This window comes from Triticum aestivum, chromosome 2B (genome assembly GCF_018294505.1).
Source record: "Triticum aestivum cultivar Chinese Spring chromosome 2B, IWGSC CS RefSeq v2.1, whole genome shotgun sequence".
Taxonomy (NCBI): domain Eukaryota; kingdom Viridiplantae; phylum Streptophyta; class Magnoliopsida; order Poales; family Poaceae; genus Triticum; species Triticum aestivum.
This window is the reverse complement of record NC_057798.1, coordinates 216,094,056-216,110,086: the sequence shown is the minus strand read 5'-3', so window position 1 is coordinate 216,110,086 and position 16,031 is coordinate 216,094,056.

Genomic DNA, 16,031 nt, shown 5'->3' with positions numbered 1-16,031 from the left:
AACAAGAAGCTCAGGCTTGTTAACATGGTCCAAGTCATGCTCGTCCGCCGGATTCTCCCATGCCAAGAACGGGCATTCAATCTGTGGGAGTTCGATCCGGAACAGCACCAGGCATTGAGCGGGCTCTTCGACACGACGTACGAAGGCGCCTGGAGGGTGCTGTTTAAGGGCGCCGAAGCCCCCGCATCCGCGACAGAAGATCGCGGATTTCACTCGCAGCGTCCAGCTGACGAGGTAAGTGATTCTACCCGTTTACGGGACACTTGTTGTTAATAGTTCGACCCTAAGCGGATTTCAATCTCCCTTTTCCTTTGACAGGAATGGATGAAGAAGGCCGAGCAGCTCATCTGCCCGGCTCCCATGCCAGAAAACCCAGTAGACGCCCGTCTAGCGGGGCTGCTGGTTTCGGCACCGCATGTGGTGCCGGAAAAGAAGGCCAAGAAGGTGGCCACGGCTACTCGAAAGAGTTCCCGTTTTCAGGTCTCCGACGACTCCGAGGCGGATTCCTCCCCCGAAGACGAGGATGAGGAAGAAGACTCTCTCCCAGAGGCGGGAGAGAGGAAGAGGAAGGCTTCCCCATCAGGGGAGGCCGAAGGGTCCAAGAGGGGAAGAACTATTCCCCCGGACAGCTCTGCCAACACCAACGTTGGCAGCGAAGAGTGGCCTTCAAGGGCCAGGCCTCCGGCGAGATTGTAAGTATCCGGATTCTTGAATGATTTATAATTTTTCTTTTGTGTCACATAGTGTCCTTCTAATGCCGCATACTGCCTACAGTCCGGCCGACGATGATCTCCCCGCTTCATCGAGCGGGTCGTTGGCTCCGTCGGATGTGGATTCCATCCCGACTGCCTCCACCCCTCGCGCCGCTGAGGACGCCAAGGTGGGATCCCAGGAAGGGACCCATCAGGAGGAGGCTCCGGAGGCGCTGCAAGGCAGCCTCCCGGACTTTGCGCCGGACTCCACACTAGAACCCGCAGTGGTTCCGGAGTCCGGCAGGCAGCCCCTTCGCAAGAAGGGCAAGACCGTGACGCCGGCGGCCTCCGTCCAACTGGAGGCGCCGGACAACTTGCCGGAGGCGCTCCAAGGCGCTTCCATCGAGGAAGAACACCGCACTGTTATGAGTGCGGTGATTCAGAAGGTTCAGCTTGCCAAGAGTGGGCTGACCGAAGCCTGCAGTAGCCTTCTAACAGGCTTTGAGGTAAGAAGTTAAAATTATGTAATGTAATACCGCATAGACAGTAGCCCCTGATGCTCAGTTCGGTGTTCGGAAAGAAAAGCCGGACTGAGGATCTAAAAAGATATAAGCAGGGTTGCTAAAAAGTATGTCAATATGGGTTTGCAGGCTGCGCTGCTGACCTCTGCCGCACTGACTGCGGAGGTCGGTGCATTCAAGCAGGATCTCGAGCGGTCCGAGCAAGAGCTCGGCCGTGCCAAAAAGCAGCTCGAGGACAAAGAAGGTGAGTAACACCACTTTGAATATTTACCTTACAGAAAAGGATTTAGGTTGCAAAAAATAACAAGGATAACATGGGCACTGCAGGGGCCACAAACGAGGTGGCAGCCCTGAAGGAGGCTGTGTCCGCGGCCGAACGCAATGCGGCCGCGGAACGGGCAGAGCGAGAAAAGCTGGAGGCGCGGGTGGCGGAGGTGCGGCAAGAGCTCCAGGCTCTGATGGAGAAGCATGAGAGTTTGGAGCGCGACTCAAAGACTCGAGAGTCCAAGCTTGCCTCAGCTCTCGAAAGTGCCAAGTACGCCAAGGCCGAGGCCCATAAGGCCCTTCAGGAGGTTGAGGATGTGAAGAAAATAGCGGCGGGTAAGGCATTTTTCATGCAAAGCAAGCATGTTAATGTAAACTACCTGACACTTACCCGAATTTGGAGCTCTCCAGGGGCGTTTGCAGATCTGCCTCGCAGTGTATCCGAAGCCGCTGCATTCTACCGTGGCGAGGAGGGGAGCTCAGCGGAGAAGGTCTTCTGGTCTCAGTACGCTGAGGCCGGCCATTCGGTGCCCCCTAGTGACCAGCTGAAGCAGCTGGTCGAGCTCAACAAGGTAGCCGAGCAGGCCATGAAGGGCCTCGTAGTCTGGCTGTGGCCTGGAGAGGCCATGCCTAGGAGCTACTTCGGCCTTGTGCGGTGGCTGGTGGATGCATGCCCCTGGGTGGAGGTCGTCAAGCGCTCCGCCTGTATTGAAGGTGCTCGTCGGGCCCTTGCCCGCGCAAAGGTGCACTGGGGCAAGCTGGATGCGGAGAGGCTCATCACTGACGCGCCGCCAGCAGGCAAGGAGTATCGTACGCCTGAAATGTACTATAAGACTGTCCTGAAGGGTGCCCGCAAGATTGCGGATGAGTGCCCCAAAGATGTAATTATTGAGTAAACTCGCTATGTATTATCCTGTGCGCTGAAAACTTTGTTCATATGCGCTAAGCAACGCTTGTTTAATTTAAAATATTACCTTCTGTGCGGCCATTTATAAAATCTGAGAGATGGCAAGTCGTCGGCTTCAGCCCCCATGCCACTAGTGCTGGGGTGTTCGGGATAAACTTGAGCACTCTTGTTCCCATTTTTGGGTCCATCTAGGGAGGCGCTCAATCACAACGAACAAGGCAACCGGACTTATAATGCTTGAACACTCTCACTTAGCCATAGAATTCTACAATTTTAAATTTCGGCGAAGCCCCTGGTATTCGGAAGACCGAATTCGGGGTGCTATCCACGCCTTCGTTGGACATTATCCGGTACTTCGCTCGAAGCGGCATAAGTCTGTAGGGACCCGAAAAGACCTCTCGAACAGCGAGCAGTCTCTCGCCTTATCATGCCAGTCAGTTTTAGCTTTCTCCACTGAGGCACTCGCCCAGCTCAACCGGGGCGCAGTCGCAGTGGTTCTCCCAGTGCCACCTTAGCCGACAGAACAGAACGTAAGGCACCGAAACGTGGGAGCCGGGCAAACCCAACTATTGACCCAAGACATGATTCGGAGACGATTCATATAGTGCTATAAGTTCGAGGTGCCGCACTTGTGAAAGTGTTCGGACTTATCACACCATAATGCGGGGAACATAAGCCCCTGGTGTATTCGGCCGTACCAAAATATATGGGTGCAAGATGTCATTAGTGAACATATATGTAAAGTAATGCAATTACAAGCAAAAAGTGCTGCATTATTTATTCAAGGAATTCTGCTGTGAGTGCGGAATGATAAAAATAGTGCGGTAAGCAAGGGATTGGACTAAATAAACATGTCCCCCTCCAGGGGTGGGCTGCGGACTGGTGTATATAATCGAATTTAATGCTCGTAATGGAGACCACCTGAGTGTTCGTCGCAGCCTTTTTCCCTCCCTGGCTGTTGCATCGTGAGTTCGGCGGGTTCGCCGTCGGACAGGGCCTCTGGTGAACGGAGTCCTGTGTATATAAAGAAGGAAAATAAAAAAAAAGGCGACACACTTGTGATCCCTTGGTGTGGTTGAGCCGCACTCTGGGTCTGTTGTGGTCGTGCCCCTCCCCCTAGGCCCATGGTATCTCCAGAATGTAATGATGTACGCGGACGTTTGGTCTTGCAATCATGCGAGGGCTGGGGTTGGGGCCGCATTGCTATGCGTGCTCAGAACGTGCTAGGTGGTCTTGGTTGATGTTGCTCCGGGCACGTTTGGCTGTGTCTGGTCGTTTAACGGCCGGACTCGAAAATTGCCTTAGAAGGCTGCTCTGTACTTCTGCCGCGAGAGCCACTGTATGTTCCTCCGTTCGAAGGGAGCGTTCCGTATTTCCGTTGACCGTGATGACTCCACGAGGGCCTGGCATCTTGAGCTTGAGGTATGCGTAATGCGACAGCGCGTTGAACTTTGCAAACGCGGTTCGTCTGAGCAGAGCGTGATAGCCGCTGCGGAACGGGACTATGTCGAAGATTAACTCCTCGCTCCGGAAATTATCCGGGGATCCGAAGACCACTTCCAACGTGACTGAGCCTGTACAATTAGCTTCAACACCTGGTATGACGCCTTTTAAGGTCGTCTTTGTAGGTTTAATCCTTGAGGGGTCTATGCCCATCTTGCGCACTGTATCCTGATAAAGCAGGTTCAAGCTACTGCCGCCGTCCATCAGGACTCTCGTGAGGTGAAATCCATCGACGATTGGGTCTAAAACCAATGCGGCGAATCCGCCATGGCGGATACTGGTGGGTGGTCCCTTCGATCAAAGGTGATCGGGCAAGAGGACCATGGATTGAACTTCGGGGCGACTGGCTCCATCGCATATACGTCCCTTAGTGCATGCTTCCGCTCCCTCTTGGGTATATGGGTTGCGTATATCATGTTCACCGTCCGCACTTGTGGGGGAAAACCCTTCTGTCCTCTACTGTTCGGCGGCCGGGTCTCTTCCTCGTCGTTGCTATGCAGCCCCTTGTCACTGCTTTCGGCAATTAATTTGCCTGCCTGCTTGAATACCCAACAATCTATGTTGGTGTGGTTAGCTGGCTTTTCGGGGGTGCCATGTATCTGGCATGGGCGGTCGAGTATTCGGTCCAAATTGGACGGACCCGGAGTTGTTCTTTTAAATGGCTTCTTCCGCTGACCCGGTTTAGACCCTCGGAATCTGGCGTTGACTGTCGTATCCTCCTTGTCGTCGCCGTTAACGTGGCGTTTATTTTTGCTTCGACGCGACCTGCCATTGTGGTCCTTGGTATCCGGACTGCCAGAATTTTTACTGAGGTTGTTGCTGCAAGCTACCCAGCTGTCCTCTCCCGCACAGAAGCGGGTCATTAGTGATGTGAGGGCTGCCATGGATTTCGGCTTTTCCTGTCCTAGGTGTTGGGCTAGCCACTCATCGCGGATGTTATGTTTGAAGGCTGCGAGGGCCTCTGCATCCGGACAGTCGACGATTTGATTTTTCTTTGTTAAGAACCGTGTCCGGAACTGTCTGGCCGATTTGTCTGGCTACTGAATTATGTGGCTTAGGTCATCGGCGTCTGGTGGTCGCACATATGTGCCCTGGAAGTTGTCGAGGAATGCGGCTTCCAGGTCTTCCCAACACCCAATTGACTCTGCGGGCAAGCTGTTAAGCCAATGCCGAGCTGGTCCTTTAAGCTTGAGTGGGAGATACTTGATGGCGTGGAGTTCGTCGCCGCGGGCCATATGGATGTGTAGGAGATAATCTTCGATCCAAACCGCGGGGTCTGTTGTGCCATCGTAGGATTCAATGTTTACGGGTTTAAACCCTTCAGGGATTTGATGATCCATTACTTCGTCAGTGAAGCATAGCGGGTGTGCCATGCCTCTGTATTGAGCAATATCACGACGTAGCTCGAGTGAGCGTTGTCTGCTGTGTTCGGCCCGGCCGGAGTTATTATATCCGGCACGACGGTATTCGTCGTGGGTCGTTGGGCGTCCACGTGATCCGTAGATGGATCTGGATTGCCTTGCATTGTCCTCCAATATATCTCGCAGGTCCGACGCGTTCCCTCTTGGCTTCGTACTTTTAGAGCGATGCCGGGGTACGGTCTTGGTGGAGGGCCTGGATGCCTCTCTGTCGCAACCACGGGGTGGTCGGTCGGCCGTATTGTGCGCTGGTGACGAAGGTATGTATGCTTCCTCCTCTAATCGGGGGAGCAACTTGCATTTTGGGTAACTCTTGGAGGGACGTTCGAGTTCGTACTCTTTGGCCGCGAGGACCTCGGTCCATCTGTCGGCCAGCAGGTCTTGATCAGCTTGAAGCTGCTGTTGCTTTTTCTTTAGGCTATTTGCCGTGGCGATAAGCCTGCGTTTAAAACGCTCTTGTTCGACGGGATCCTCTGGCACGACGAATTCGTCGTCGTTGAGGCTTGCCTCGTCTCCGGAGGGAGGTATGTAATTATCATCCTCGACCTCTTCGTCTGCCGCTCTCTCGTGAGGGCTTGCTTCTGCATCCTCCTGCGCTGAATCTTGCTGGAGGGGGTTGTCTTCGACACTCTCTGGGGTGTTATTATCTCCGGTGCCGGAATCTCCATTCTTGCTATGGCGGGATTTAGAGCGGCACCGTTGACGTCGGCGCTTGGGCTGTTTCTTTAAGGAATCTGCCTCCGCTGCTTCTTCGCCGTCCCCGTCTTTTGGGGTGTCCACCATGTATATGTCATATGATGAGGTGGTCTTCCAGTGCCCTGTAGGCGCTGGTTCTTGATCGTCTCCAGCATCGTTGTCCATACCGTCGATGTCTTCGGAGTCGTAGTCTAGCATGTCGGTTAAATCGTCGACAGTGGCTACAAAGTGGGTGGTGGGTGGGTTTTGAATTTCTTCGTCGTCCGCATCCCAACCATCCTGGCCATAATCCGGCCAGGGCTCTCCGGATAGCGAGAGACATTTTAGCGAATTTAGGATGTCGCCAAAGGGTGAGTGTTGGAAGATGTCCACGGCAGTGAACTCCATGATCGGCGCCCAATCAGATTCGATTGGCAGGGGCGCAGGAGGTTCGGAGTCCGGCAGGGAGTCCGGCACCTCGGAGTCATGAACTTTACAAGGGACAAGGTTAGTGTTCGGCTCCATCGCCGTGGCAGTTGCAGCCCCCGAGGCGGTGTCCAGCCACCGGTCCTCGATCTGCGCGATCGGCTCCGAACTAAGGGTCGGAGCGGATTCATGTGCGGCCACCAAGGCATTGTCTGGTGGCGGAGCTAAATCATGCCCATCATGGCAGCGCGGCACGCTCGGCTGCGGCTCGAGTCCGTCGAAGATCAAGTCCCCGCAGATGTCGGCCGTGAAGTTTAGGCTTCTGAACCTGACCTGATGGCCAGGGGCGTAGCTTTCGATCTGCTCCAGATGGCCAAGTGAATTGGCCCGCAGTGCGAAGCCGCTGAATACGAAGATCTGTCCGGGGAGAAAATTCTCACCCTGGACGGCGTTGTTGTTGATTGAAGGAGCCATCAAGCCTATCAGTGACGACACAGAGGAACTCTCAATGAAAGCACCAATGTCGGTGTCAAAACCGGCGGATCTCGGGTAGGGGGTCCCGAACTGTGCGTCTAGGCGGATGGTAATAGGAGACAAGGGACACGATGTTTTACCCAGGTTCGAGCCCTCTTGATGGAGGTAAAACCCTACGTCCTGCTTGATTAATATTGATGATATGGGTAGTACAAGAGTGGATCTACCACGAGATCAAGGAGGCTAAACCCTAGAAGCTAGCCTATGGTATGATTGTTGTAATGGAGGTTGTCCCCTACGGACTAAAGCCCTCCGGTTTATATAGACACCGGAGAGGGCTAGGGTTACATAGAGTCGGTTACAATGGTAGGAGATCTACATATCCGTATTGCCAAGCTTGCCTTCCACGCCAAGGAAAGTCCCATCCGGACACGGGACGAAGTCTTCAATCTTGTATCTTCATAGTCTTGGAGTCCGGCGAACAATGATAGTCCGGCTGTCCGGACACCCCCTAGTCCAGGACTCCCTCAACCCCCATTAATAATGCCCTTCAAACAGTTTATGTGTGACCGTGGAGTGGTCGTAGCTCCCAAACTGAAAGTTGTATCATGATAAAGGGCATGACATGAAATAGCAACGTCAGGCGAGCTAAGTGTTCCACTCTCCTACCGTCCAATCAGACACTTCCCGACAAATAATGAATAATACCGCAAAATGGGAAAAATGTAAGCTAGCAACTCTAGCCTCGGAAACTCCTCTCAACTCCCCCATAATTACTTCGGATATAAAATCTGCAACGTCCCTAGGATGTGGTTCAAGGAGTATGCCCTCACTTGGAATCAAGCAAACCTCACAGAATCCCTCCAATGTCATCTCCCTAGGAATACCGTATAAACGGAATGACACCATAGGTATTTCTCTCCTTGCATGAAAATGAAAGTTTTGCACAAAATTATTAGTGAGGAGGAGCTATTGGCCACACTTATCTTCAAGGAAGGGAATGATGCTGGCATGGTTCGCCAAATAATAGAAATCCTCGAAAATTCCCGCATCCCTTAAGAATGTGTGACACGGACACTCACACAGTCACACCTCGGTCGCACGAGGAAGATTGTACTTGGGCTTTGGGGTTTCCTTAGGACCCTAGCTCGAAGATCCTCTCAACCTCCACTTGAGCATTTTCTTTTTCTCTGAAAATTTGTGAAATTTTTAGTACCTCAAAATAAAAGTGAACAAAACTTAATAAAATTGATAGCAACTACTCCCACAAGTGCCTAGAGTCTATATCGTGCATGAAAACTACTTTGGACCATATAAATTCAACATGCAGGCTCAAATACATGGTTACCACAACAGCAAAAATTTGTGAAGTATAAAGAACTAGAACAAAAACTAATTGGACCATTAGAGGAGTCACATACCAAGGAGTAATTCTCCAAAATAGTTTCAGAGACGGAGTTCCAAGCAAGGAGGTCAAAATTTGCAGGAGAATGAGCAAGAACACGGGTTTGAAAGCTATCACTACTAGGGAGAAGGCTATAGGTAGATGGTTAGTAGTAGAGCTGGGTCAGTGCCCCACGCTACTGTCAACTAGCAGTAGTGATGGTGGTCGTCCCGTGCTACTTGTACAGTATTGCAGTAGCGCTAGCGTGCTCAACAAGTGCTGTTGGGCCTAAGGTGCCGCCCGAGTGGAGCTGTTGTAGCAGAGCTGGCAATAAAAGCAGCGCTACTACTGTCGGTGTCAAAACCGGCAGATCTCGGGTAGGGGGGGGCCCAAGCTGTGTGTCTGAGGATCAATGGTAACAATGGAGAAGGGAGACACTATTTACCCAGGTTCGGCCCTCTTAATGGAGGTATTACCCTACTCCTACTTGATTATATTCAAGGTGTAGGGATTACAAGTTGATCTACCTCGAGATCGATTCGGCTAACCCTAGATAGCTATCCTAGCAATATTGTGATCCTGCCTCTAATCTAACCCTCCAGTTTATATAGACACCGGAGGGGCTTAGGGTTGTACAAAGTCGGTTTTACAGAAAGGAATAAAATATCTGAACACCTATACTTTCCATCCACGCATGTGAGAGTCCCCACCGGACACGAGAGATAATCTTCTGTCTTGTATCTTGACGGCCCATCAGTCCGGCCCACATCAATAGACTGGATGCCCGAGGACCCCCTAGTCCAGGACTCCCACAGTAGCCCCTGAACCTGTCTTCAATGATGGTATATTCGGTGCTAAGATTGTCTTCGGCATTGCAAGGCGGGTGAGGGAGTTCTGTATTAGGGGGTCCTCGGACAGCCGAACTATATGCTTATGTCGGACTGTTGGACTATCAAGATACAAGATTGAAGACTTCGTCCCGTGTTCGGGTGAGACTCTCCTTTGCGTGGAAGGCAAGCTTGGCAATTCGGATATGTAGATTCCCTTCTCTGTAACCGACTCTGTGTAACCCTAGCCCCCTCTGGTATCTATATAAACTGAGGGTTTAGTCCATAGGAGAACAACAATCAAAATCATAGGCTAGCTTCTAGGGTTTAGCCTCTATGATCTCATGGTAGATCAACTCTTGTAATACTCATATCATCAAGATCAATCAAGCAGGAAGTCGGGTATTACCTCCGTAGAGAGGGCCTGAACCTGGGTAAACATTGTGTCCCCCGCCTCCTGTTACCATTAGCCTTAGACGCACAGTTCGGGACCCCCTACCCGAGATCCACCGGTTTTGACACCGACATTGGTGCTTTCATTGAGAGTTCCACTGTGTTGTCACCATAAGGCTTGATGGCTCATTCAATCGTCTACAGCAATGCGGTCCAGGGTGAGGTTTTCATCCCCGGATAGATTTTCATACTCGGCGGCTTTGCACTGTGGGCCAACTCGCTTGGCCATCTGGAGTAGATCGATAGCTATGCCCCTGGCCATCAGGTCAGGTTCGGAAGCCTGAATTACACTGTCGACATCCGCAGAGACTTGATCTCCGACAGATTCGAGCCCAAGAAAGGTGTGCCCTACGGTCGCGATGAGCATGACTTAGATCTGCCATCGGACGCTGTTCAAGAGATCACACCTGCAGCTGCCCTGGCTTTAAATCTGGAGCAGATCGTGCCGTCCAAGGACGGGAGGATGGACTTCGCCACGGAGGCCACACACTCTGCGACGATAGAGCCAGACACAGATTTCGCTTCCAAGGAGGTCTGTGTCATCGGACGCTCGGACTCGTCTCCGTCCATAGGCTCCGAACCACACGCATCCATGCCCATCGGATCTGACTGGGCACCGATCATGGAGTTTAGCTCCGCGGATATCTTTCAGCACTCACCCTTAAGCGACGTGCTAAACTCATTAAAATCTCTCTCCCTGTCAGGAGACTCTTGGCCGAACTATGTTCGGCTTGATTGGGAAGCGGGCGATGAAGGAATTCGTTACCGACCCACCATAAACTTAATAGCCACTGTCGATGACTTAACCGACACGCTTGATTTTGACTCCGAAGACAATAACGACATGGACGATGATGCCGGAGAAAAATGGGAACCACCATCGCAAGGGCGCTGGAAAGCCACCTCTTCATATGATATATATATATGGTGGACACACCCAAAGAAAACAATGGCGATGATGCAACAGAGGATAATCCCCTCGAGAAGCAAACAAAGCGCCGACATCAGCATCGACGCTCTAAAGCCCGCCATAGCAAGAACAACGATACCGGCACAAGAAAGAATAGTACCCCGGACGATGCTAAAGATAACGACGACCCCGTAGACCCAGCAATGGAGCAGGATGAGCCAGGGGACGGCGAACACAGTCCGACGCCGCTGTCCGATCAAAGTGATGCCGAAGACAAAACTTATAAACCTGTCTCCGAAGAGGAGAACAGTCCGGATGACGATGCACACATCATCCCAGAAAAGCACTTGGAACAAGAGAACCTCCACAAAAGGCTTATTGCTACCGCGAGGAGCCTGAAAAAGCAGAAGCAACGACTTAAAGCCTCGTAGGTTACGCTCAACCACAGATGGAAAAAAGTTCTCGACACTGACGAAATATACGGCGGTGATCGCCACACAAAGAGCTACCCAAAGCGCAAGCTACTTCCCGAATTCGATGACGAGGCTATAGAGCCCATCCCGCTAAAAAACAATACGGCCGATCAGCCGGACTGACCACCCCATGGCCGGGACAGAGCGGCTAACGACGCCACACACAAATCAGCACACGACCTACGTGAGCAACTGGACAAAAGAGCTAGTACTACCAGGTCCATCTATGGATCTAGGAAACGCGTCCCTACGCAGGATCACGGCCGCTGAATTGACTATACTGATCAACTACCAGCTCAGAATCAACACCGAACACTACAGCCGTCGGACCCATGCCACAACACATCCAAGTACAGGGGTGCCGCACACCCCCTGTGCTTCACCGATGAGGTGCTGGATCATGAATTTCTAGAGGGATTTAAACCCATAAACATCGAGGCCTATGACGGAACGATAGACCCTGCAGTCTAGATTGAGGACTTTATTCGTCACATCCATATGGCTCGCGGAGATGATCTCCACGCCATCAAATACCTACCCTCAAGTTGAAGGGACTAGCTCGGCACTAGTTGAAAAGCCTCCCCAAAAATTCAATTGGAAGTTGGGAGGAACTCGAGTATGCTTTTAGGGCTAATTTTCAAGGGACATATGTCCGACCTCCGGATGCAGATGATTTGAGTCACATTATTCAACAACCTGGAGAGTCAGCCCGTAAACTTTGGAACAGATTCCTCACCAAGAAGAACCAAATCGTCGACTATTCGGATACTGGAGCCTTAGCAGCTTTCAAACACAGTGTCCGGGACGAATGGCTCACCAGACACCTCGACCAGGAAAAGCCGAGGACAATGGCAGCCCTAACAACTCTTATGACCCGCTTTTGCGCGGGCGAGGACAGTTGGTTGGCCCGTAGCGACACCAGTGACCCAGGCACATCCGAAATCAGGGATGGCAATGGGAAGCCGCGACGCAATAAAAGCAAGCATCGAAATAATGAGGACAGCCCAGACAACACGGCGGTAAACGCCGGATTCATGGGCTCTCGACCCGGTCAACAGAAAAAGCCATTTAAAGGTAGCAGAGATGGACCGTCCAGCCTAAACAAAATTCTAGACAAATCATGTCAGATTCATGGCACCCCCGAGAAACCTGCGAATCACACCAACAGAGAATGCTGGGTCTTCAAGCAGGTCGGCAAGCTAAATGTCGAACACAAGGGGAGGGAGCCGCAAAGTGAAGACGAGGACGAACCTCGCGAGCCGAACATTGGGGGACTAAAAAAATTTCCACCAGAGGTCAAAACAGTGAACATGATTTATGCAACCCACATACCAAAGAGGAAGCGCAAACGCGCACTCTGAGACATATATGCTATAGAGCGTGTCGCCCCCAAATTCAACCAATGGTCGTCTTGCCCGATCACTTTCGATCGCAGGGATCATCCGACTAGTATCTGGCATGAAGGTTCGGCTGCCTTGGTGCTCGACCCAATAATTGACGGCTACCATCTCACCCGAGTCCTCATGGACGGCTGTAGTAGTCTTAATCTGATATATCAAGACACTGTCCGAAAGATGGGGATAGACCCGTCGAGAATCAGCCCAAGGAGTACTACCTTTAAAGGAGTAATACCAAGCATAGAGGCCCGCTACACTGGCTCTCTAATATTAGAGGTTGTATTCGGTTCTCCCGACAACTTCCAAAGCGAAGAACTAATCTTACACATCACTCCATTCCGAAGCGGCTACCATGCACTACTCGGAAGAACAGCCTTTTCTTGTTTCAATGCAGTACCACATTACACTTAACTTAAACTTAAAATGAGTGGTCCACATGGCGTCATCACAACTAGCAGAAATACAGAGTGTTCCCTGCGTGCGGAAGAATATGTGGCGGCTCTAGAAGCCGAACCACTGAACGACCTCTCCAACCCAAGTAATAATCAGTCGTTGAGACCACGGACACGGCTAGACACGTTACCACTAGTTGTAGCAGCCCAGATAAACCTGAGCTCGATTAATGGCTATGGCCCCATATGTGGTGTGATACGTCTCCAATGTATCTATAATTTTTGATTATTCCATGCTATTATATTACACATTTTGGATGTTTATGGGCTTTACTTTACACATTTATATTATTTTTGGGACTAACCTACTAACCGAGGCCCAGCCCGTATTGCTATTTTTTTTGCCTATTTCAGTGTTTCGAAGAAAAGGAATATCAAACGGAGTCCAAATGGAATGAAACCTTCAGGAGCGTGATTTTTGGAACGAACGTGATCTAGAGGACTTGGAGTGCAAGTCAAGAAGCAGTCGAGGCGGCCACGAGGGTCGAGGATGCGCCCACCCCTACTAGGCGCACCCCCTATCTCGTGGGCCCCTCGGGCGGCCACCGACCTACTTATTCCTCCTATATATACCCACGTACCCCGAGAACATCAAAGGAGACGACGAAAAACTATTTCCACCACCGTAACCTTCTGTATCCATGAGATCCCATCTTGGAGCCTTCGTCGGCGCTCCGCTGGAGGGGGAATCAACCACAGAGGGCTTCTACATCAACACCATAGACCCTCCAAAGAGTTGTGAGTAGTTTACCATAGACCTTCGGGTCCATAGTTATTAGCTAGATGGATTCTTCTCTCTTTTTGGATCTCAATACCATGTTCTCCTCGATCTTCTTGGAGATCTAGTCGATGTAACTCTTTTTGCGGTGTGTTTGTCGAGATCCGACGAATTGTGGGTTTATGATCAAGTTTATCTATGAGAAATATTTGAATCTCCTCTGAATTCTTTTATGTGTGATTAAGTTATCTTTGCAAGTCTCTTAGAATAATCAGTTTGGTTTGGCCTACTAGATTGACCTTTCTTGCAATGGGAGAAGTGCTTAGCTTTGGGTTCAATCTTACGGTGTCCTTTCCCAGTGACAGCAGGGGCAGCAAGGCACGTATTGTATTGTTGCCATCGAGGATAAAAAGATGGGGTTTATATCATATTGCATGAGTTTAACCCTCTACATCATGTCATCTTTCTTAATGCGTTACTCTGTTCTTTATTAACTTAATACCCTAGATGCATGATGGATAACGGTCGACGTGTGGAGTAATAGTAGTAGATGCAGGTAGGAGTCGGTCTACTTGTCATGGACGTGATGCCTATATACATGATCATGCCTAGATAATCTCATAATTATTCGCTTTTCTATCAATTGCTCGATAGTAATTTGTTCACCCACCGTAATACTTATGCTATCTTGAGAGAAGCCACTAGTGAAACCTATGGCCCCCGGGTCTATCTATTATGATATAAGCTTCCAATCTACTTTTATTTGCATCTTTACTTATCTTATCTATATTACAAAATACCAAAAATATTTACCTTATCATATTATCTCTATCAGATCTCACTTTCGCAAGTGGCCGTGAAGGGATTAACAACCCCTTTATTGCGTTGGTTGCGAGTTCTTTGTTTGTTTGTGTAGGTGCGTGGGACTTTTGAGGAGCCTCCTACTAGATTGATACATTGGTTCTCAAAAACTAAGGGAAATACTTACGCTACTATTGCTGCATCACCCTTTCCTCTTCAAGGAAAACCAATGCAAGCTCAAGACGTAGAAAGAAGGATTTCTGGCACTGTTGCCGGGGAGGTCTTCACTCAAGTCAAGACATACCAAGTACCCATCACAAACTCATCTCCCTCGCATTTACATTATTTGCCATTTGCCTCTAGTTTTCCTCTCCCCCACTTCACCCTTGCCGTTTTATTTGCCCTCTCTTTCCCAATCTCTCCTCTCTCTTTCGCTTGCCTTTTTCGTTTTGCTTGTGTGTTGGATTACTTGTCGCGATGGTGCAAGATAATACCAAATTGTGTGATTTCTCCAATACTAATAATAATGATTTCCTTAGTACTCTGATTGTTCCTCTTAATGATGTTGAGTCTTGTGAAATCAATACTGCTTTGCTGAATCTTGTTATGAAAGATCAATTCGCCGACCTTCCTAGTGAAGATGCTGCTACCCAACTTTGTTGATTTGTGTGATATGCAAAAGAAGAAAGATACAGATAATGATATTGTTAAATTGAAGTTATTTCCGTTTTCACTTAGAGATCGTGCTAAAGTTTGGTTCTCGTCTTTGCCTAAAAATAGTATTGATTCTTGGAACAAGTGCAAAGATGCTTTTATATCTAAGTATTTTCCTCCCGCTAAGATTATCACTCTTAGGAACGATATTATGAATTTTAACCAACTTGATCATGAGCATATTGCCTAATCTTGGAAAAGAATGAAATTGATGATTCGCAATTGCCCTACTCATGGTTTGAATTTATGGATGAGCATACAAATTTTTTATGCCGATTTGAATTTTGCTTCTAGAAATCTTTTAGATTCAGCCGTGGGAAGCACGTTTACGGAAATCACTTTAGGAGATGCTACAAAACTCCTTGATAATATTAAGGCTAATTCTTCTCAATGGCACACCGAAAGATCTACTAGTAAAAAAGTGCATGCTATAGAAGAAATAAATGTTTTGAGTGGAAAGATGGATGAACTTATGAAATTGTTTGCTACTAAGAGTGCTCCTATTGATCCCAATGATATGCCTTTGTCTACTTTGATTGAGAATAATAATGAATCAATGGATGTGAATTTTGTTGGTAGGAATAGTTTCAGAAACAATGCTTATAAGGGAAATTTAATCCTAGACCGTTCCCTAGTAATTCCTATAATAATTATGGAAATTCTTACAATAATTCTTATGGTAATTTTAATAAGATACCCTCTGATTTTGAGAATAGTGTGAAGAATTTATGATCTCTCAAAAGAATTTTAATGCCTTGCTTGAAGAAAAATTGCTCATAGTTGCTGATATGGCTAGAAACGTTGATAGACTTTCGCTTGATGTTGGTTCTCTGAAACTTAGATCTACTCCTCCTAAGCATGATACAAATGAGTCTCTCAAAGCAATGAGAGTGTCCATTGACGAGTGCAAAGAAAGAACCGCTAGTTTGCGTGCTAGGAAAGATTGCTTTGTAAAGGCGTGTTCTTCTAGTTTCCATGAAAACAATGATGAAGATCTTAAAGTTATTGATGTGTCCCCTATT